The sequence below is a fragment of the Acomys russatus genome, chromosome 7 (assembly GCF_903995435.1).
Source record: "Acomys russatus chromosome 7, mAcoRus1.1, whole genome shotgun sequence".
In the NCBI taxonomy this organism is placed as follows: Eukaryota; Metazoa; Chordata; class Mammalia; order Rodentia; family Muridae; genus Acomys; species Acomys russatus.
The window spans coordinates 40,952,860-40,971,922 of NC_067143.1; the positions used below are offsets into that span (position 1 = coordinate 40,952,860).

Sequence of the window (19,063 nt, forward strand, 5' to 3'; positions counted from 1 at the left end):
GTGTCCCACGTGGCTTTTATCTTTCATGTTCAGGCAGAGCAGAGGGGATCATCTGAAGTTAACTCTTGTTAGTCTCTTCTCTCTCTCTCTCCAAATCGTTACCTCTTCAGTGAAGAAGGTTTGAGACTGTTGACTTGTATAAATCTAGGACAAACTATCTCTGTTCACATCACTCCCCTCTTCTCAAGACATTGAGACATCCTTCTATATCCCTGGCTTTCTGTTCTTTACAGACTATCACAGAAAGGAAACTGTATATTTTTAAGGGACACTTTTGTTTTGTTTTGTTTTGTTTTTCTGAGACAGGATCCGATCATCTAACTGTGACTGGCCTGGAATTTGCTGTGTAGTCCTAGCCGACCTCGAACTCGTAGAGATCCACTTGCCTCTGGGTGGGGTTGTGATCGTGTAATTGGCATTTGCTCTAAGATTTCATGATTTGATCCTGGCGCCGTCTTTGAGAAAACTACAATATGATAAACATTTTTTTTATTGTGTTTGAAATCAGAATTTCACCAAGAGCTTATACTAGTTCCTGGGCACAGTGGAAACTGAGGCTGCAGTTTGAATCAAGAATGAGTCTTGCTTGATGATTGCTTGGTAATCTGGTCATGCCTAGCCTCTTATTCTAGATGCTTTCTCGCCAGTTCAGTAGCATATCTGTTAACCTGCAAAGGGGTAGGCAGTTATGGCTCGGCAATCTTTCCTCTAAAGAGTTTAAGCTCCAAGGAGATTCTCTGTGATCGACTTCAAATAGCCCTACTGAATCTCTGTTCATAGTTTTTGGCACCAGGAGCCTCGAGGTAAGTGCTCACTCTAAAGTAAGGAGATCTTTTTCAGAAAATATAGTTTATTTCAGCTAGTGCATCTGACTGAAAACATTTTGTCATGACTTGAAATGAGAACCAAGGAGGAAAATTCCACACAGGACATTTCTGGTCTTGGACCTGAGTGCTTCTGTAACCATGAGTTTGTCAGATTTTCTGATAAGGCTAGTGTATGTGGACAGGTTCACGGTTTGGAGTTTCTAGAAGCTCTAGAGAAGCATGAGTTATTGGAGACTTGAAGAGCCATCAACTAGAGTCTTTTGAGCTTTTTGTTGGGAGCCTGTGGACTATGTTGCCAAATGTTTTAGTGTCTGAAGTGCCTCATGGCTGTGCTGAAGTTACCAGGACCCCAGTTTAGAATAGCTTACTGTTTATTAGCTGTAGTGTGACTAGCACCAGTTCCCAGTCTATGTAACATTATGTCTTCAGCCTTGTCATATGTCTGTGAGTTTTAGTTTCCTCATATACACAAGAAGAGCAGAAAATGTTGATCTCAAATTTCAGAATGGGGTATCTCCAGAGTCAATTACCTCCTTCTGAATCCTACTACATGATTATAAATAAATTGCCTAATCTCTTTGTTTTGCTTTTCCTATCTCTAAACAGGGCGTGTGTTTTATCCCCCCAAATGGGAGAGAAATAAGTAGTAGTGCAAAGTAAAGACAATAATCCCTATTGTCGAGGAGCTCACTAAGTCACCACTATTTGAACATCTGCATATACGAAGCAAAAAGAACATGGAGTACATGTGATGGTTAAGTCCTAATCATTTGTAATTCCATTACCGCACATATATCTTGTCCTCAAAAGCCATCATCAGTTTTAGTCTCGTGCATTTTGCAGCATAAAGTAGTTTAAATTCCAAGCTTGCTGCTGGAAGCAATTTAACCCCCAGACTTGGTAATGCTTTTCTAAGCCATAGTTTCAGACCAAAGTTGTGGTGAAGGTTATAATCACAGAAGTCTGTGCAAGTAGGAAATGTGAAGGATCTGAGGCCCATTGAGCAGAGAGAGTGACAGTCAACTTCGTGGCAGTGCCCAGTTCACTTTCTTTGATAGCCTCAAGCTCAAAGGTCCTGAACTGCTGAGTTGACGGTTGAATGATGTTTGGGTAAAAACTAGGTAATATAGCTATAAGATGGTTGGAACATAAATGTTTCAAATTGCATTGGAGAACTGTGGCTTGCAAAGTGATGTGACTGTAGAAAGAATATTTTGTGTGCTGTATAGATGTAACACCTATCAATAATAAATCTGATGGCCTATAGCTTAGACAGGAAATAGGAGGTGGAATACCTGGTTGGCAGAGAGGATTTTGGGATAGAGCCAGGCCCTCAAGATTCAGCCAGCAAGAGGTGAGGAAGATGGATGCATGGTACCTGAGCTAAGGTAACTGTCCACATGGCAGAATGTAGATTAGTATATGCCCTAGGTATTTGTAAAATAATATTTAGTGTCTCATGGGTTATTCCTGGAGCTTGAGGGTGTGTGTGTGTGTGGGGGGGGGGGGACACTGTGCCTAACCCACAACAGAAATCCAACCTCAACTCTACTCAGATTCAAGTTAGGCAAGAAGTATGCCTTCTAGTGCCTTCAAGTTATAACATGACATCCTCTTTTTTCCTTTTTTTTTTTTTTTTTTTTTAAACCTGTGGTATGTATCTATAAAGGATTGGCAGTAGTGAACTGAGTTTTGAGAGTCTTGAAATTATTTTCTTTTAACATAAAAAATAAAACACTATTTTATGTGTATGGGTGTTTTGCCCCTGCATGTATGTTTGTATACCACATATATGCAATAAACATTGAGACTGGAACAGAGGGATGGAGCCTCTGGAACTAGACTTACAGAGTCGTGAGCTACCATGTGTGCGCTAAGAATTGAACTCAAGTAGGTCTTCTGCAAGAGCAGTCAGGGCTCCTAACTGCTGAGTCACCCCTCCAGGTTCTCCCTTTTGTTTTCTTTTCTTTTGTTTTGTTTTTGAGGCAATGTAGCTCTGGCTACCCTTGAACTCACTGTGGAGCCAAACATGATATTAGATGGCTGATCCTCCTTCCACTACTTCTCAAGTGCTAAGATTACATGAAATCGCCACCATATCCAGCTTGTGCAGTATTGGTCCTCTTGCATGCTAGGCCAGCACTTAACCCACTGAGCTTTATCTTCAGCCTTTACACTCTTGTTGAGATGGAAAGGACTTGGCCTGACTCTCTAGGATATTAGCCTATTGTAGAGGGCTTCTTTGCGTAGGTACACTCTTTGTGTTTTATTTGGTTCAGTGATAAAGGGTTTAATTTGCACATCAATTTTCCATGATATTTATCTTATAGTCACTTCGGCTGGCCAGTTTGATTCTGAGTCTCAAGACGCTAGGGGCTTGTGAAACAAGATGATAATTTCTCCTGAACCATACAGGGACCAGTGTTTGCCCCATGGCTGAGCAAGTCTACAAAGGAGCATCTGGGTAACTCTGCTCAGGTGTTCTTAGTAGAGTCAAAGAGATTAAGTTACTTTGCCCAGGATGAACCTATTAACAGTGGACAAGCAGGGTTGTGCCTATTCTGTGCGATTTGAAACCAGCCTAGGTTCTGCAAGTCCAACAGCCTGTGTGTTCCTGACAAGCCATCTCCCTTTCTTTGCTTGGTAGATAAGCCTTGCCATCTTCCTGCAATTTTTTCTTTTATTGAAAATAGATTTTTTTCATACCATACATTCTGATTATGTTTTCCCATCCCCCTCCTCCTCCATGCTCTTCCCCACCTTTCCTGTTCTTTAATAGTTAGGTAATCCTTGTCTTCTTTCTATAAATTTTGGGTATTATTAGATACCGCTATGGAGGAAACAGAAATAAATGAATGAAAATGTTTAAATTTGATCACTGAAAGAGATGGGTTTATATCTCCCTTTTCTATATGCGTCAATGAAGACAAAAACAAAAACAAAAGTTCATATTTAAGACTTTTAAAAAGTATTCTCCAAACTAGAGACAGATGCCAGCAATTGCCACACTAGCTCATTCAGAGATCTGGATAATTCTTTGTGAATCTTTTGATGTACTTTGGGACACAGCTTCAGGTATTGAGGCAATTACAGATCTAGCACCTATTCTTACAGCTGTCCAAGTCTAACCTCTGGTTATGTGGGAGTGTCAGAATTTAAAACATGACTGTTGATCATGCCACTCCCTACACTGTTGAACTTGCCCCTCTCTACCCTTTCTAACAACTTTGTTCTGATTCCTCTTGTTTAATAGTAGAATATTTAGATATATTCTAAATTTAATATGAAGTATATATGGTGAAAATATAATACTTGGTATTGGGCAAGTCATGAAATCTTATCAGACTTCAGATGTTTCACTTACAGAATAGCAATTATTTTGTTTTCCAATGATACCACATTTGTGGGGTGTTCTCTCAGCCTCTACAAACTCTAATATCGTAGCCTCTACCTTGTTTGTAAAATGAGGATAACAGAACTTGCATCTGTTAGAGTTGCTATAAAAAATAAATGACTTGATTAATGAGTGTTTCCGACATACAATAAAGACATTAGTATTCTTATTTTAAATATATTAGTATTCTTATTATGATAGCTGCCATTATTATAAATTATACATATCCTTCTTGATCTTGATGTATATAGTAAAGATAGTAACAAATTAATTTTATATTAATGAAGATCAAGAATCAAAGAAACAAGGGATTTGCTTACAGACACAAATGGCAGAGAAGGGCAGAAACAGTATATTTCTCTAACTGAAATATATATATATATATATATTATATGTGAACACACATATGCATGTATGTGCATATATATGATATTATATAAATGTATATATATATATATATATATATGACTTGACTGAGTCTGCTAGTCATTACACAACCCAATTCAAAAATTCAGTGTAAAACATTATATTTGCAGATAATTTAAAGAGTGCTTTTTCACCATGGAGAAATTTCACTATAGCAGTCTTCTACGTGACAACTGCCTCTAACAAGACCAGGCTTATGAGAACAACATTCTCAGTTCCATGCTAGACTCAACTATACTGTCTTTTCTCACTCACTTGGGTCACTGTGGTAGACTGCTTTATAGTTTTCAAAGTGATTTCATGCTGTGCACTCAGCTGAAGTTAGGGTTTGGACTTGGCCATCTCCTTAGTATTCTTGTTATCTATGTCTAAAAATAGTTATCCAATGAATTTAAAAAGTGTTGTGTCTTGGATATATATATATATATCCAAGTATGTCAAGTGAAACAAAATGCATTCAAGGATGGGCCCATCTCTGCAAGGGGAATTTATTGGTTTGTTTCTAACCTGGATAATTACAGGTTTTCAGATTACTGTGTGGAATAACATGCTGTGTGCTTACAGCTAAGCAGAAGTGGAGAATTTTCAATACTGTCCAGGAAATGTGTGGAGAAAGATGTTGAGATCTTTTCTAGAGCCTTGGTTAAGATTGCATTTGTTTAAAATGTGTGGGCATATGGACTGTGCCCCATCATCCAGGACATGCTCTGACAGAAAAGTGGGTAGCAGTTTCATAAAACAGTTCTAAGTGATTTGAGGGAAAGAGGGTTGGAAAGGACAGTTCTTATGTGTGTGGTTGGATTCTATGTTAGGTCAGGGGACCAGGATATTGAATTAGATCGAACTTGCTTCTTGACCTCAGGAAGGTTAAATGCTTTATGGCATAAGGGCATGAAAACATGCTATCTCTAAGAGTGAGTGGCATGTACTGATAGCGGTAACTTCACAATGCTCTTGTGGTGCAAAATGAATCATTTCCATGGAACACCCTTCCAGGGGTTGAGACTAAACCAACTTGAGAAGGCTGGACAAAGCCTGAATTAGTATGTCATTTCTTCATCTCTGTTATATTCCCCAATAGTGCCATAGACTCTGGCTCCAAAACTGCCTGTGTATTTGACTTTGCAAATATTTACGTTACAATTCCATCTTCCTGATGGCCATGTTCTCCACAATACTTTTGCACACTAGTTGTTCATTGAAGGCTTTTTATGTTACAAAGCCATTAAGTCTGAACTAGACTCATCACTTATCAGAAACATTTTTTGAGAACAGTTGTCTTGAAGTAGGCCTGCAGCTTTTTTTCTCTTATGATACCTGGATCCTTCACTTCAGGGAAAGGGATACATCAAGGCTTGGAAGCCACTGTGCCCACTAGCAATAGACTCTTCAGAAGGTTACAGTGGCCCTACTGTTTTAGAGTAAGAATCACATATGCTTCATCCCAGGGAAGATTCTTCTTTCTAGGCTGTTATATTTTAGTATTCTTTTCAACCTGGTAAAGGTCAAATTTAAGACTCTATTTTAGTCTTTCAAATTATCGCTTTACTGTTTATTTGGAATAACTTGTTATTAAACATTCACCCTTTTCCTCAATTTATTTCTCATTCCTAGATCAACAAATGCTATCTTTTCCCATTTGGAAAATTGTGATAAAAAAAAAAAAAACCTAACCATAAGCTGTTCTCCACCTATCTGAAGCCTGGTGGCAGCCTCCTCATGTCCTCAGTTTGAAATTTACAGCACCTTGTTCCTTAGGATAGTGTCCTCATGCATTCTGATCTCTTTAGTTTGACCTCCTGTCAACCACCACCATTATCAGAATTAAAAGCTAAACTTTTCACTCTGAATTTCAAGGCTTTATGTGACCAGGCCTCTGTTACCCCTCAGTTTTATCTTCCACATGCCATTGTTGATTATATCAGGAGTCTCACAATGTCCCCATTAACTTATCTTTCCGGCTATGCACCCGCTCGCATAGTTGCCCCTGTGTCAATGCACCTTCCTCTATTTTAATTATGCAGCTCGTGTGAATCCTCTGTCCTTGCATCCATTCCATTTGTTGACTTCATATGAAGATAGGCAGAGACACTACTTCAAAAATCACCAATTAGTCCATATCTTCCATAGATCACAGAATTTCTCCTCTTATATGAGAGTGGTATTTTCATTCAAACTGTATCCCAAGATACTAACGTAGTGCTTAGCACATAGTTGAAGTTCAATGAACATTTGTATAATAAAAACATTTCTAATAAAGTATTGTATCATTAATTTGGTCCCAAATACATTGATTTTGCATTTTATTAATGAAATAAAAATAGAGTTATTAATCAAATGTGCTCTTAGTTGAAAGACTAGAATTTTATACATGTTACTAGATGTATAAAAATAACTTTTTTTTTTTAAATTTAAGAAACCCAGTAGCTAAATTCCTTAAGAAGGTGTTCTAGTATTTTTAACACAAAAATTGGAGAATGAGCTTAAAATGATTTTAAAACTTAGGAATCTTCATGTATAAAAATCTCCATAATTTGAGAAAAATGTCACTAATTTGAAGGTCAAGTGGAAAACTATCTTCTTTGGCATTTTCTCAATATTAAATTACATAATAACTTGTGAAAAGTAATTTTATAAAGTTACACCTTCTTGTATCTACTCATCCAAGTAGTTACATCCCGGACCCTTTAGAGATGGTAGAGAAGCTATGGATGGAAGAGGGGTAGCATGGGATTCTCAGGTCCACAGAACTTACTAATGGTAGAACTAATTCTCTGTTTATTATTGATGAGGTCTGAGGAATTAAAACCATTTTTTAACAGTAGATGACTGGTGTTGTCTTGACTACTCTGGTTCCAAGGTTATGGAGTTGCATAGACAAGAGGAATCACAGTTCAGTTGCTAACAGCATTCTTTTTTTCTGTAGCTCTAGGGATTGAACTCAGAACTCTGTGAAGGCTAAAGCATGGAATATACCACAGAGCTATATAGCCTCTGTGACTTTCACAATTTAAAAATGAACACTGGCTAGAGAGATGGCTCAGTGGTTAAGGGCATCACCTGCTCTTCCAAAGGTCCTGAGTTCAATTCCCAGTAACCACATGGTGGCTCACACCATCTATAATGTGATCTGATGCCCTCTTCTGGTGTGCAGGTGTTCAGGCAGAACACTGCATACATAATAATAAACAAATCTTTAAAAAAATATGAACATGAACACTGTCCCATTGACCATCCGTCGTGGATTCATATTTAAGTCATTTTAACTTTTTGGCATTCTCTGTTGGGTCTCACGTTTGTTGTGTCTATTTTAATCTATGCTGCAGATCCATGTGATCTTTTCTCTGTTTCCACATGTCATAGTCCTTGCTAATATTTGACTCATTTGAAAACCAACTCCTCTGTAGAAATCCCCCAACTATTTCCTGTCAGTAGTAGCTTCTTCCTCCTTTGAGTCTCATGTGACATTTTTGTGTTTATTCCCCTGTAATACTTCTCTCACCAAACCTTGTATTAAAGTTATTTTCTCCTTTTGTAGATATGCTGTGCAGGTTTCAGAGGACTTTGCCATGAGTTATTTGGTATAGAATTTAATTAGGTGGCTGTGGTCATCAAAGTAGCAGAGAAGTGAAACACGCTGCTTAGGAAGGTGTCCTAGTTAATTTTCCACTTGTAGTAATATATCTAACAGAAACAATGTAAGGGAGAAAGGGGTCTATTCTCGCTGGCAGTTCATCGTGGCAGGAAGCCAAGGCAGTAGGCGCCCCAGACATCATAATCTCAATCAGAAAGCAGAGAACAATGAATGCATGCGTGTTAGTGCTCAGCTTGCTCTCTCCCTTTATACAGTCCGGGTCCTTCTGCCTCAGTAATGGCCCCACGCAAGTTAACAAGGGTCTTCCCTTGCCGTGTAAGGGTATCAAGATAATTTCCAGCAAGTGTGCTGAGGGGCCCACTTCCCACAGGCTTCTAGGTTCTTTGATTTTTGGAAGAGACTCAAGAAAAGGCCTAGTTTTGGAAGCAAAAGAGAAATGAGTTTAAGAAGCCTGACTAGTTTGAAGTGTTTGAAGTTATTTTTCCTTGACTCGGTTATTTTGTACTTTGCCTTAGCCTGATGCATTATTTAGCCTTTGTTTCCTATATTTACATTGAAATTTAACTTTTAATTAGTTTACCAGTCTTGCATAAAATTACTTTTCCAAGAAGGATGATCAACTTTCTTGTTGACTTCCCTAGTCTAGTGCAGATGAAGTGTTTTTAGTATGAGGGGGATTCCAAAAGATTCAGTCTAATTCATAGGGGGAAGTTCAAAGCAAATTGCTTCAAAGTCCTTGTTGAAACACTTGCTCTGCTCTACAATATAACGTGTTATTAATAGCTCTATTTATTGAGGGTCAGACATATTGTAGGCATATGCATCATTACATTTATTGCTCATGATGAGCTCATCTGGACACTATTATTACACAGAGACAAAAAACTATGCTTATTTGGCTATAAAATGAGAATGTCATAAAACACTTTTGAAAAGCATACATATAGGGAGTTCTGCTGAGTTATAATTTGTGATTTATCTGACCACAACTCCTATTTTCTATCCAGTCTATCCTAATGTTTTCCAATAAAATAAAATAAAGCATGAATTTTGCAACTCAAAATTTGTTTCAAGTTCATCTACAAGGAAAGCTAAATTCTTTACAGTCATCATTAACAAAAGCTTATGGTAGACAGGGCTTAATAACGATCATTTTAATATATACGTGTTAGGCTGGAAACTGATAGTACCTGAGTGGCAGAAGTCTCTCATGGGAGAAAGAAAGCACTGTGGTTTCCAAAAATAACTAACTCTTATAGTGACAGAGTTCTCTATCTGTGGTGACAGGGGTCTCTATCTGTGTTTATGTATCTGTGTTTTGATATAACAGACTGGTCTCTGAAGGCTAATGCAGAAAAAATCAGACTCTTAGTTTATCAAATTCTTAGTGGAAAAAATAATTTATTATCCCATTCACCCAAAGGAAATGGCTAACACTTCTGGTCCTTTCAAAGTTAACACCAGCTGACTTAATAAGCTTTAGTTTTGGGGCTAGGGATGTGATTCAGTTGGTAGTGCTTACCTAGCATACATAAAGTTCTAGGTTCCATCTCTAGCACTATGTAAAACCAGGCATGGTGATGGTTGTCAGTAATGTCAACAGTCTAGAGGTGAAGGCAGAAGGCCATCCTAGGCTATGTAGCATGATTACTGTACACACACAAAATATCGTCTAGTAAATAATTGTCCATTTGAAAAACACAGAACACAACTTAGACAAGAAAAAATTTGATTTGACTTATAAAAACTATACTTTAGAAATTTGTATTATGGAATGACCTCACATCGTTGAGACACAGTGGCCCCATTACCCTCATTTCCTGTCTGCATTGATTCTTCAGTTAATTCTTGTTTTCTATAACAGAAATTTCCAAAATTAACTAGCCCAAGTTAATAGTGTCTGATGTATCTTCTTGACCAAAATACTACTGTGTCTGCCTTGAGATTTTAAAATGTCATGTGAGTTTCCTGGAGGCATATCAGGACATTTCTGGCATTGTGTTTTGGGTAATTAGTACTCTAAAGGAATTTAGATATCTTTCAAGAATCAAGATTTAGGAATTTAAAGGGTATTTGTTTATGTTATACATTAACATGTCTTTAAAGGCTACTCAGAACTACTATTTCAAATGCTGTTATTCAAAGATAGCTTATCATTGGATGTATTGAGCTTACTATTTAGTGAACATATCTTAGGTGGATTACTTGTTATTTTTAGAGAAGTAATGTTTCTAATTAAACATTTTTGATTTTTAATACTTTTAATGGATGGAATCATACAATTTTAAAATTAAGGTCAGGGAAGTAGTGTATACCTGTGATACCAGCACTTGGGGTCACAAATTCAAAACTAGCATGGGTTACACAGTAATTTTTAAAATATGGAATCATATTTTCTTGCACATTTTAGCTTAGTTAAATATATCACAGATACTTTCCAAGAGAATGAAAGAGCCATGGTTTATGCAGCATCTAAAATGAGGAGAGGAGTCTGCATAGTTGTGAATCACAGGCAGGTTGAGGTCTTTATGCACAGTTTAGTAGAGAAGGAAGGAACTACACAAGATCTATGATTCTGCTTTACCCACTCCTTTTCTTTTGTGTGGTTCCCTCTCAACAATAATAATCACGAAGAGTCACTGCCTTATATGAAGTCCCCATATTGCTAGTTTCATTGTGTTATGTAAGCCTCTTGAGTCCATGTGCTATGCAGACATGGGCACTGTGATTGAGTCATTGAACAGGTGGCTGGTGGAGTCTACAGTGTCACTGGAGACATGCTGCAGAGGCTTGCAGAACATGAAAAATACTACAAGCGGGTGCTAAGTTAAATAACCAAGAGGGTGATACAGTGAGTCACTACTGTGGGAACTTAGGGAACAGAAACAAGGGCAAAGGCAAGGAGTCATAGAGTCTCCAGGAAGGTTTGGCTTGGGTACAGCCTCGAAGGCTGGCTAGGATTTGGTCAGGAGGAAGGTAAGGAAGAGTCATAGTGAGAGTGGCCCACCCGCCAGTGAAAAAGATTCAAAATTAGGCACAGGAGTTAGCAGAGATGAACAAGGCATAGTTTGACTTGCTTTTTTTTTTTTGGTGTGTGTGTGTGAGTTAGCTTGTTTTTTTGTTTTTTTTTTTTTTTGTTAAGCTTATTTTTTTTTAAATTTTTTATTAATTTATTCTTGTTACATCTCAATGGTTATCCCATCCCTTGTATCCTCCCATTCTTCCCTCCCTTCCATTTTCCCCTTACTCCCCTCCCCTATGACTGGTCCTGAGGGGGATTTCCTCCCCCTCTATGTGCTCATAGGGTATCAAGTCTCTTCTTGGTAACCTGCTGTCCTTCCTCTGAGTGCCACCAGGTCTCCCCCTCCAGGGGACATGGTCAAATGTGAGGCACCAGAGTACCTGAGAAAGTCATATCACACTCTCCACTCAACTGTGGAGAATGTTCTGACCATTGGCTAGATCTGGGTAGGGGTTTAAAGTTTACCGCCTGTATTGTCCTTGGCTGGTGCCTTAGTTTGAGCGGGACCCCTGGGCCCAAATCTGCCTATCATATTGTTCTACTTGTACTTAACACTTAGGTGTACAACCACCAAATTTTCACACGGGACCAGAAAGTAAATGTTCATTTTTAAGAGAGTTTCTGAAAATGTTGGATTACGCAAGCTACTACTCCCATTCCCCTAAGAAATGGGAAGCAAGCTTCTCCACAACCTTGGGTCAGTGCTTTTATATTTGAATAACCCAAAGTATACTAATGCATTTTGATGAAAAAGCAAAGCAAAGCAGAACAAAATAGAAACCACCAGGACATCCTAAGTAATTCTTAACTGGAGCCATATGACAACAATGTACCAGTTGCAGTGGTTTCTTTGAAAATGAAATTGTATCTTGCTCCCTAAATATTTTGGTTAGAAGAAAATTATACATATTAAAATGGTGTAAATGCAAAATGTACGTTTAAAATGCTGTTTTCCTTGAATATGAGCATATGAAGGAAGTACAGTCTTAATATGTTTCTCCCCTTAAAAGGTAGGAGCTTAGTGTTGATTAGCTCAACAGTGTTGAAAAAGGAACCATAAATGGTCATGATTTATTATTAATATTAATTCTTTATTTCTGTGTTCAGAATTGTTAAGATACTCGAATACATGAATATTTGCGTATACAGCTTCCTTTCTATTATAACTGTCTGAAGGGGCCAATTTAAATCCTTTGAAACCTGTAGCACATATTAGCAGTTCAACTTCTGATTACGCACCTCAGCTCTCGGCTCTAGGCACATGACTCTCTACAAGTGTGGAGGCTGACCATTGAAAGTGAATTTGGTAGTAGTACACAAAATTTAAAAAGAAAACAGTTTAAACCCACAATCCTGATCTCCACACCCTGGAAGTTGTGGCCATCTATGCAATGATTTATGTGACATATTTCTTAACAGAAATCCCCACTGTATCATGTCAGAATCCTGACTTACTTTTCTGCCAGAGTCTCACACACCATGAGGAAATCATACCCATCCCAGCTAATGGTGAAGTTGTGTTTTCTTTGGGGCAATAGGAGTCATGCTTGAGTCATCCCTATCTGTACAATTTCTCCACCTATCTCTGTCTCCAGCTGCATCTAGGAAACAATCTTTACAACTACTACTTGAGTTCAGATAGTAATCTCTTTCTAATTATTGCAATACCTTCCTAACTGGCATCTCCAGTCTTGTCTTGACTCCCACAAAGCATTTCCCAATACAGCAGCCTTAGTAATCCATGATCTCACATCTGCATGCAATCCTTCGGTGTTTCCATCTCTTGCCCAGAATTAAAGACAATATCAGTACGATGGAACCAAACTGTTTATACTTGAGACCTTCCGGTCTGTTTGTTTTATACAAGTCTGCTGTGACCCATGTACGGTCTTTGGTGTCCCTCCGAATCCTCTTACTATTCCTTAAGCACTTGCCAGACTGATTTGTTTTTCGTTATCTTTGTGCCAGATGTTCCCTCTGTTTTAACCTAGAAAATATTCATATAGTTTTTTATTTAACCTGTTGGTCTTTTCATCATGGCAGAGAGCATGATGGTAAGCAGACATGGTGCTGCAGTGGTAGCTGAGTGTCTTACATTCTGATGCACAGAGAGAGACTGGTCCTGACAAGGGCTTTTGAAACTTCAAAGCCCACCCCTACTGAGACACTTCTTCTAACAATGCCATACTTCCTAATCCTCAAATAGTGCTATTCCCTGGTAATTTAGCCTTCAAATATATGAGCCTTCCGTACTTGAGCCTTCTTAGGATACATTTCCTATTCAGTCACCAATACCTTTGGTAAGTAGGTCAGAATAAAATTGGAGCTATAAGACTAGGCCATACATTAATGTTACCTAGAAGGTGTTTACAAATGAAGATTTCTGTGCTGCACACAAAGCCAAAACAGGACATCATTACAGAATATAGGGCAGGAGTAGATAGTCTATAGATATTTTGATTGATTGGCTGATGATTGCTTGATTGATTTCTTCTTTGGAGATAGGGGTTTGCAGTGTATCTTCAGCTATTCTGTAACTCAGTCTATAGATCAGGCTGGCTTTGAACTCACAGAAATGTGTCTGCCTTTGGCTCCTGAGTGCTAAGATTAAAGGTGTGTGCCACCAGCGCCTGGCTATTACAGATTTCTTTAAAATGCTACCATATTGAAACCATTAGAAGACTCATATTGATGCAGTTATACTCACACTTACATTTATATTTATATCCTGGTAGAAATAATGTCATGAAAGGCAGTAAGGGACCTGCAGAGGGTCCAGATGATGGTCAATGTGACTCTACCAAGCAGTGGCAATTTTGAGGGATAGGAGATGGCAGAGTTAAGAGCCACTTCAGTGGTGAAATTTGGGGTGGGTATCAGAGAAAAGATCTTTTGGATAGGGAAAATACAGTGTGTTGGAAGATGTCCTAACAGTTCATTCTGGGCGGTTGTGTCATTGTCTCTATGAATCAGATTGGAAAACACAGAAGGGATAGGAGGTGAACAGTTACTTGGCATCTACTGTATCAGTTACTTGTCTGCTTGCTGTGATGAAATGCGTGAGCGAAGCAACTTAAGTATGGGTTTATTTGCATCCACCTCCACAAGGTACAGTTCATGCTGGCATATATGGTAGCAGGAGCCGGAGGTGGCTGGTCACATTGCAGTCATATGTAGGAAGCAGACAAAATTATATACTATTACTCAGCTTTCTTTTCTCTTCTCCTTTATTAGACCAGCTCATGTTATGGTGCTGCCTTCAGTTAAGGTTGGAATTTTTTTTTTTTGGTGGGGAGAACCATTTTTAAATTTTTAAATTTTTACATTTTATTTATACATCCTGATTGTTACCCCCTGGCTTGTACCCTCCCATGCCCGGCCTCCTTCCCTCTTCCGCTCTAATCCCCTCCTTACGAAGGTTGGATTTTTTACTTCAACTTAATCCAGATATTCCCTCACAGGGAAGTCCAGATGCTTGTATCCTCGACAATTCCAGATCCTGTGAACATAATCATTTTGGCCATTATATTTACCAGATTCCCAGAAATCACATTGCAGGAAGTTAGAGTAGACAGCGAGAAAACTAAGTTTCATATGAGTGAGCAGATGAATCTGAACTCACAAACTGGTGGGCCAGGGTCAATTGGCTAAGGTCACCTGTCTGCTTAGTATTTGTGACTGTCCTACCTTTCTCAGTTAAGCCCTCCTCATCTGGAAAGTGTCTGCAAGAATATGAAGACCAGTTTTGTGCAGGTGGAATTCATTAACATAGACTAAGACCCAACAGTCCACATTTATTGACTGTTAAAAACGTAACAGAAATATGATGTAGGTTCTAAAACAAAGTTTTGGATCAGAGTTGAAGACAAAACACAATCACAAGTACTTCAGCAGAGACAAAAATGAACAGATTCCTATCGCCTTTAATTCAGCGGAGGGTGGGTTTTAATTTTATGAGCTCCAAACCTCTATTTACATTGAATTATACAATGTTATAAATCAGAATAAAGGTGTGTACACATCACTTTTCTTAGAAATAATAAAAATACTGAAAATGCAATGTATTTAGGAAAATGCATACCAACATAACCTCATAGAATATTTTAAATTCAGAACACAAGATTTTGTGTTGGTAAAATTTAATACAGAGTAATGTGTGTTTTGTAGTTTATAGCCTTCTATGCTTCTGTCATAGGTTTTATGCCTGTTAAGGAGACTCACTGCTTGGTTGTACTTAGGTGGGGCATCAAGGGTACTGGCTCTTATAATTAGTTCTGATTATCTACTCGATCTAAACCTATAGTTGCCTGGGAAGAGGGAATCTCAATTGTTGATTAATATAGGATGGCTTAGCCTACTGTGAGTAGTTATCTAATCTGTAGGCAAGTGGGCCCAGAATGAACGGAAAACGTAGCCAACTCTGAGCCTTAAAGCATGCTAGTAAACATCATTTCTCACTGATCTCCATTTCAATTACTGCCTCCAGATTCTTCTGCATTTATTTCCTGCCTCAGCTTCCCTTGATAATAAACCCTTTCCTCTGAAGGTTGGTTTGGTTAGTATTTTACCACAGCAACAGAAAACAAATAAGAACACTGACTATTAAGCGAAAATACTATTAAATACACATTATGGCTGTGACATTTGCATATATTTTTGTCTAAGCCTGTGACACCAAGAAAACTCAGGCTATTAGAAAACAGAGCCAGGGTTTGACTATATCTTTAAAAAGAGAGCAAGGAGTGAACCTTAGCTATGAGTCTTACTAATTTCATTTAGCACAGCACAAAACTAAGATGCAGAGAGAAAAATATTTGTTTCAGGTTGTCTTGATTTGTTTAAAACTAATGGCAGTTAAATTAAGGCCCATGTATTCTGATTCATTAAATAAATGTGTTTACAATTGCATATTTCTCAAAGCTGCAAGGAGAATCATGATCAATATCCATGCTACCATGGAATGTTTTTAGAGGCTATAAGAGAAGTGGGAAGTGTTCTTCCTCTTGAGCTAGGTCATTTTCTGTAGAACCAAGAATGACTCACTTTGCTTAAGAACGTACTAGTGGGCAAAATCTTACATATTAGTGGCAGAGAGTAAAGTAGCTGCCAGTAAATGTGTATTGAGTTGGTGTTGTAATGCCAGAGATGGTTTTTGAATTGTAGTCTCTGTTTTGTGTTAAATTAAATGTACTCAGGATAGATTGCATGAGTCTCTACCCATAAATAGGCACTTACTTAGAGTCACATGATTTTTACTTTTAACAAGAAGTATCAGAGAGAGAGCTGTCAGCTGACAGAGGAAGGATAAAATGTGAGGGCCAGAAATGCTCTGGTCTGCCCATGACCCTTTTCTGGAATGTCAAAAACACAATGTTTCCCAGTGGATTGGCCCAGTGGCCTCCATATACAACGGTCTTTTCTTTCTAGAAACAAGACACCATTTCCTTGTTTCTGATTCGTTCACTCACACCTGCATTGTTCTTTTAAAACCCCTGTTGGTGTTGCATAGTCTGAAGATGATACTCAGCCATATGTTAAAACGTAAAATCTTCATTCTTGGGAGCCAACTGCTTTGCAAACCTTTGGACAAGTAGATTATTGAATAACCCATGACTGCCCTTCATCTGGTTAGATCTCTCAAGAGATCATAAGACATCTTTAACAAACATAGAGGCGCTTAGAATTCTGAATGAGCACAGAAGGCTTTTTCCCTCATTTGTCCTGAAATGTCATGCCTCACCCTAACCAGTATCAAAGGAAATCATTATTTGTATCAGGCATTAAAAAAAAAAAAAAAAAAAAAAAAAAAAAAAAGAAGCAGGAGGTCATTTGGAAAAAAGGAAAGTTCATCTGTGGGTTGTGTGTCATATGAAGAATGTTTTACCCTTTTCATTCATTGGCTAGATGTCTATGGGAAATATTTGTAAATTTCTCTGTGGTGCAGCCTATGTAAGACATATTGGAAAGTCATGTGCTGGTCCTCATGAACTGTTGTTCCCTAGCACACATTCATGAGGAGAGGCTCAGCTGCCAAGGTGGAACCTTCAGGCTACATCCCTTCCCATGAGATGCTTAGGAAACTAACCTTTCTTTAATATCAATGTCAAAATAACCTATTAAGCATTCATTACTTAGCCTTAAAATTCACTAGCACAAAAATCTTGTGTTCTAAATTTACCTAAAGTAGTTTTTGAGACTATGCTGGTATGCATTTTCCTAAGTATGCTGTATTATCAGTATCTTATTTTTGCTAGGGAAAGAGATGTATACCTACTTTTGTTTTGATTTGTGTAATTTTATGGTTCAGCATAAATAAAAGTTTAGGGCTCATAAAATTAAAATCCACCCTACATCGACTAATGCGGCCTCCTGCCTCCAGCCATCACTCACCGACAGGATTAGAAGTGATAGGAATATGTTCACTTTTGTCTCTGCTAAAGTACTTGTAATAATGTTTTGTCTTAAACTCTGATACAAAACCCGGCTTTTAGAACCTACATCATATATCTGTTAGGTTTGTAATATAGTAAAGAAATGTTGACTGTTGGGTGCTGAGTCTATGTTAATGCATTCCATCTGCTCAAAACTAGTCTTCTTATTCAAATACACACCTTGCACAAGAGGAGGGCTCAATTGAGAAAGTGTAAGAAACTTGACAATACTCATTTGAAAGATTTTCAGAGCAAAACTGATTCTAACTGACTGCAACTAAGTCCCAAACCAATCCAAAGAGTCCCACAGCCAAACAATCAGCCAATCTTGGGGAGTTTTGTGGAAAATTGGAGGAAGGATTGAGGGATTCACAGGGGTCAAAGGCACCACAAGAAGACCTACAGAGTAAGGTAACAGAGGCAGAACCACTAAACAAAGAGCATGTATGTGCATCGGCCAGAGATAGACCCCCTACAGACATGTAACAGATACGCAGCTTTGTCATCATGTGGTTCCCCTAATAGTGAGAGTAGGGGCGATCTCTGACCCTGTAGCCTGCCTTTTGATCCCTTTCCCCTAGCTGGGCTGCCTTGTCTGGCCTCAGTGGCAGAGGATGCGATTAATCCTGCTGTGACTTGAGGTGCCAGAGTGGGTTGGTACCCCTTAGGGCTCCCCCTTCTTTGAGAAGAAGTGGAAGGGGGGGAATGGGAGGAGAGGGCATGTGAGATAGGACTGGGTGCACAGGGGGGAGATGGCTGTTGTCAGGCTGTAAAGTGATTACATTTTAAAAAGGCAAACATCCAAAAAATTATTTTCTCTAATATCAGATGTTTCTTTAACTAAAGTATTATAGATGACTTAATGGAGAGACTGTTTAATTCACTGTTGCATTATAAAGGCATAGACCAGAGACTGCCACACATTCTATAGATGTCTAATAAATATCTGTAAAATTGGTCTGAACTGGCTGTTTCTGGAACATAAATCTGCAGTCAAGATAACACAAGGGTGCAGTTTAGAAGCTGAAAGTACTGGATATTAGTGAACAGACATGGCTTTGGATTCAGACAGCTGAGGTTTAAATTCTCACTTTATAAGCTTACCATCTGTTTAATTTGATAAAGCAACACAGACATTCCAAGTCTCAATTTTCTCATTTTGAAGTGTAGATAATGGCTGGGGCGTGCAGCCTTGTGGTAGTGTGTTTACCCAACACTCTTGAGAAGCTGGATGTGATCTCAATCTGCACAGAACCAATAATGATAAGAAACTAAGCAGTGAGGATAATAAATATACTTTAATGGTCATTGGTATAAATCATATTCCGATAGAAAGCAAACATTCAGAGTGTGTGAACTAGTTTTATT

The 19,063-nt window shown here is 38.3% G+C and overlaps 1 protein-coding gene across 1 annotated transcript in view; it reads left to right on the forward strand.

Moving 5' to 3' along the window:
• Rab38 (RAB38, member RAS oncogene family) overlaps positions 1–19,063 on the forward strand; it is a 62,313-nt gene that overhangs the window by 764 nt on the left and 42,486 nt on the right. The gene's annotated exons all lie outside the window — the stretch shown is intronic.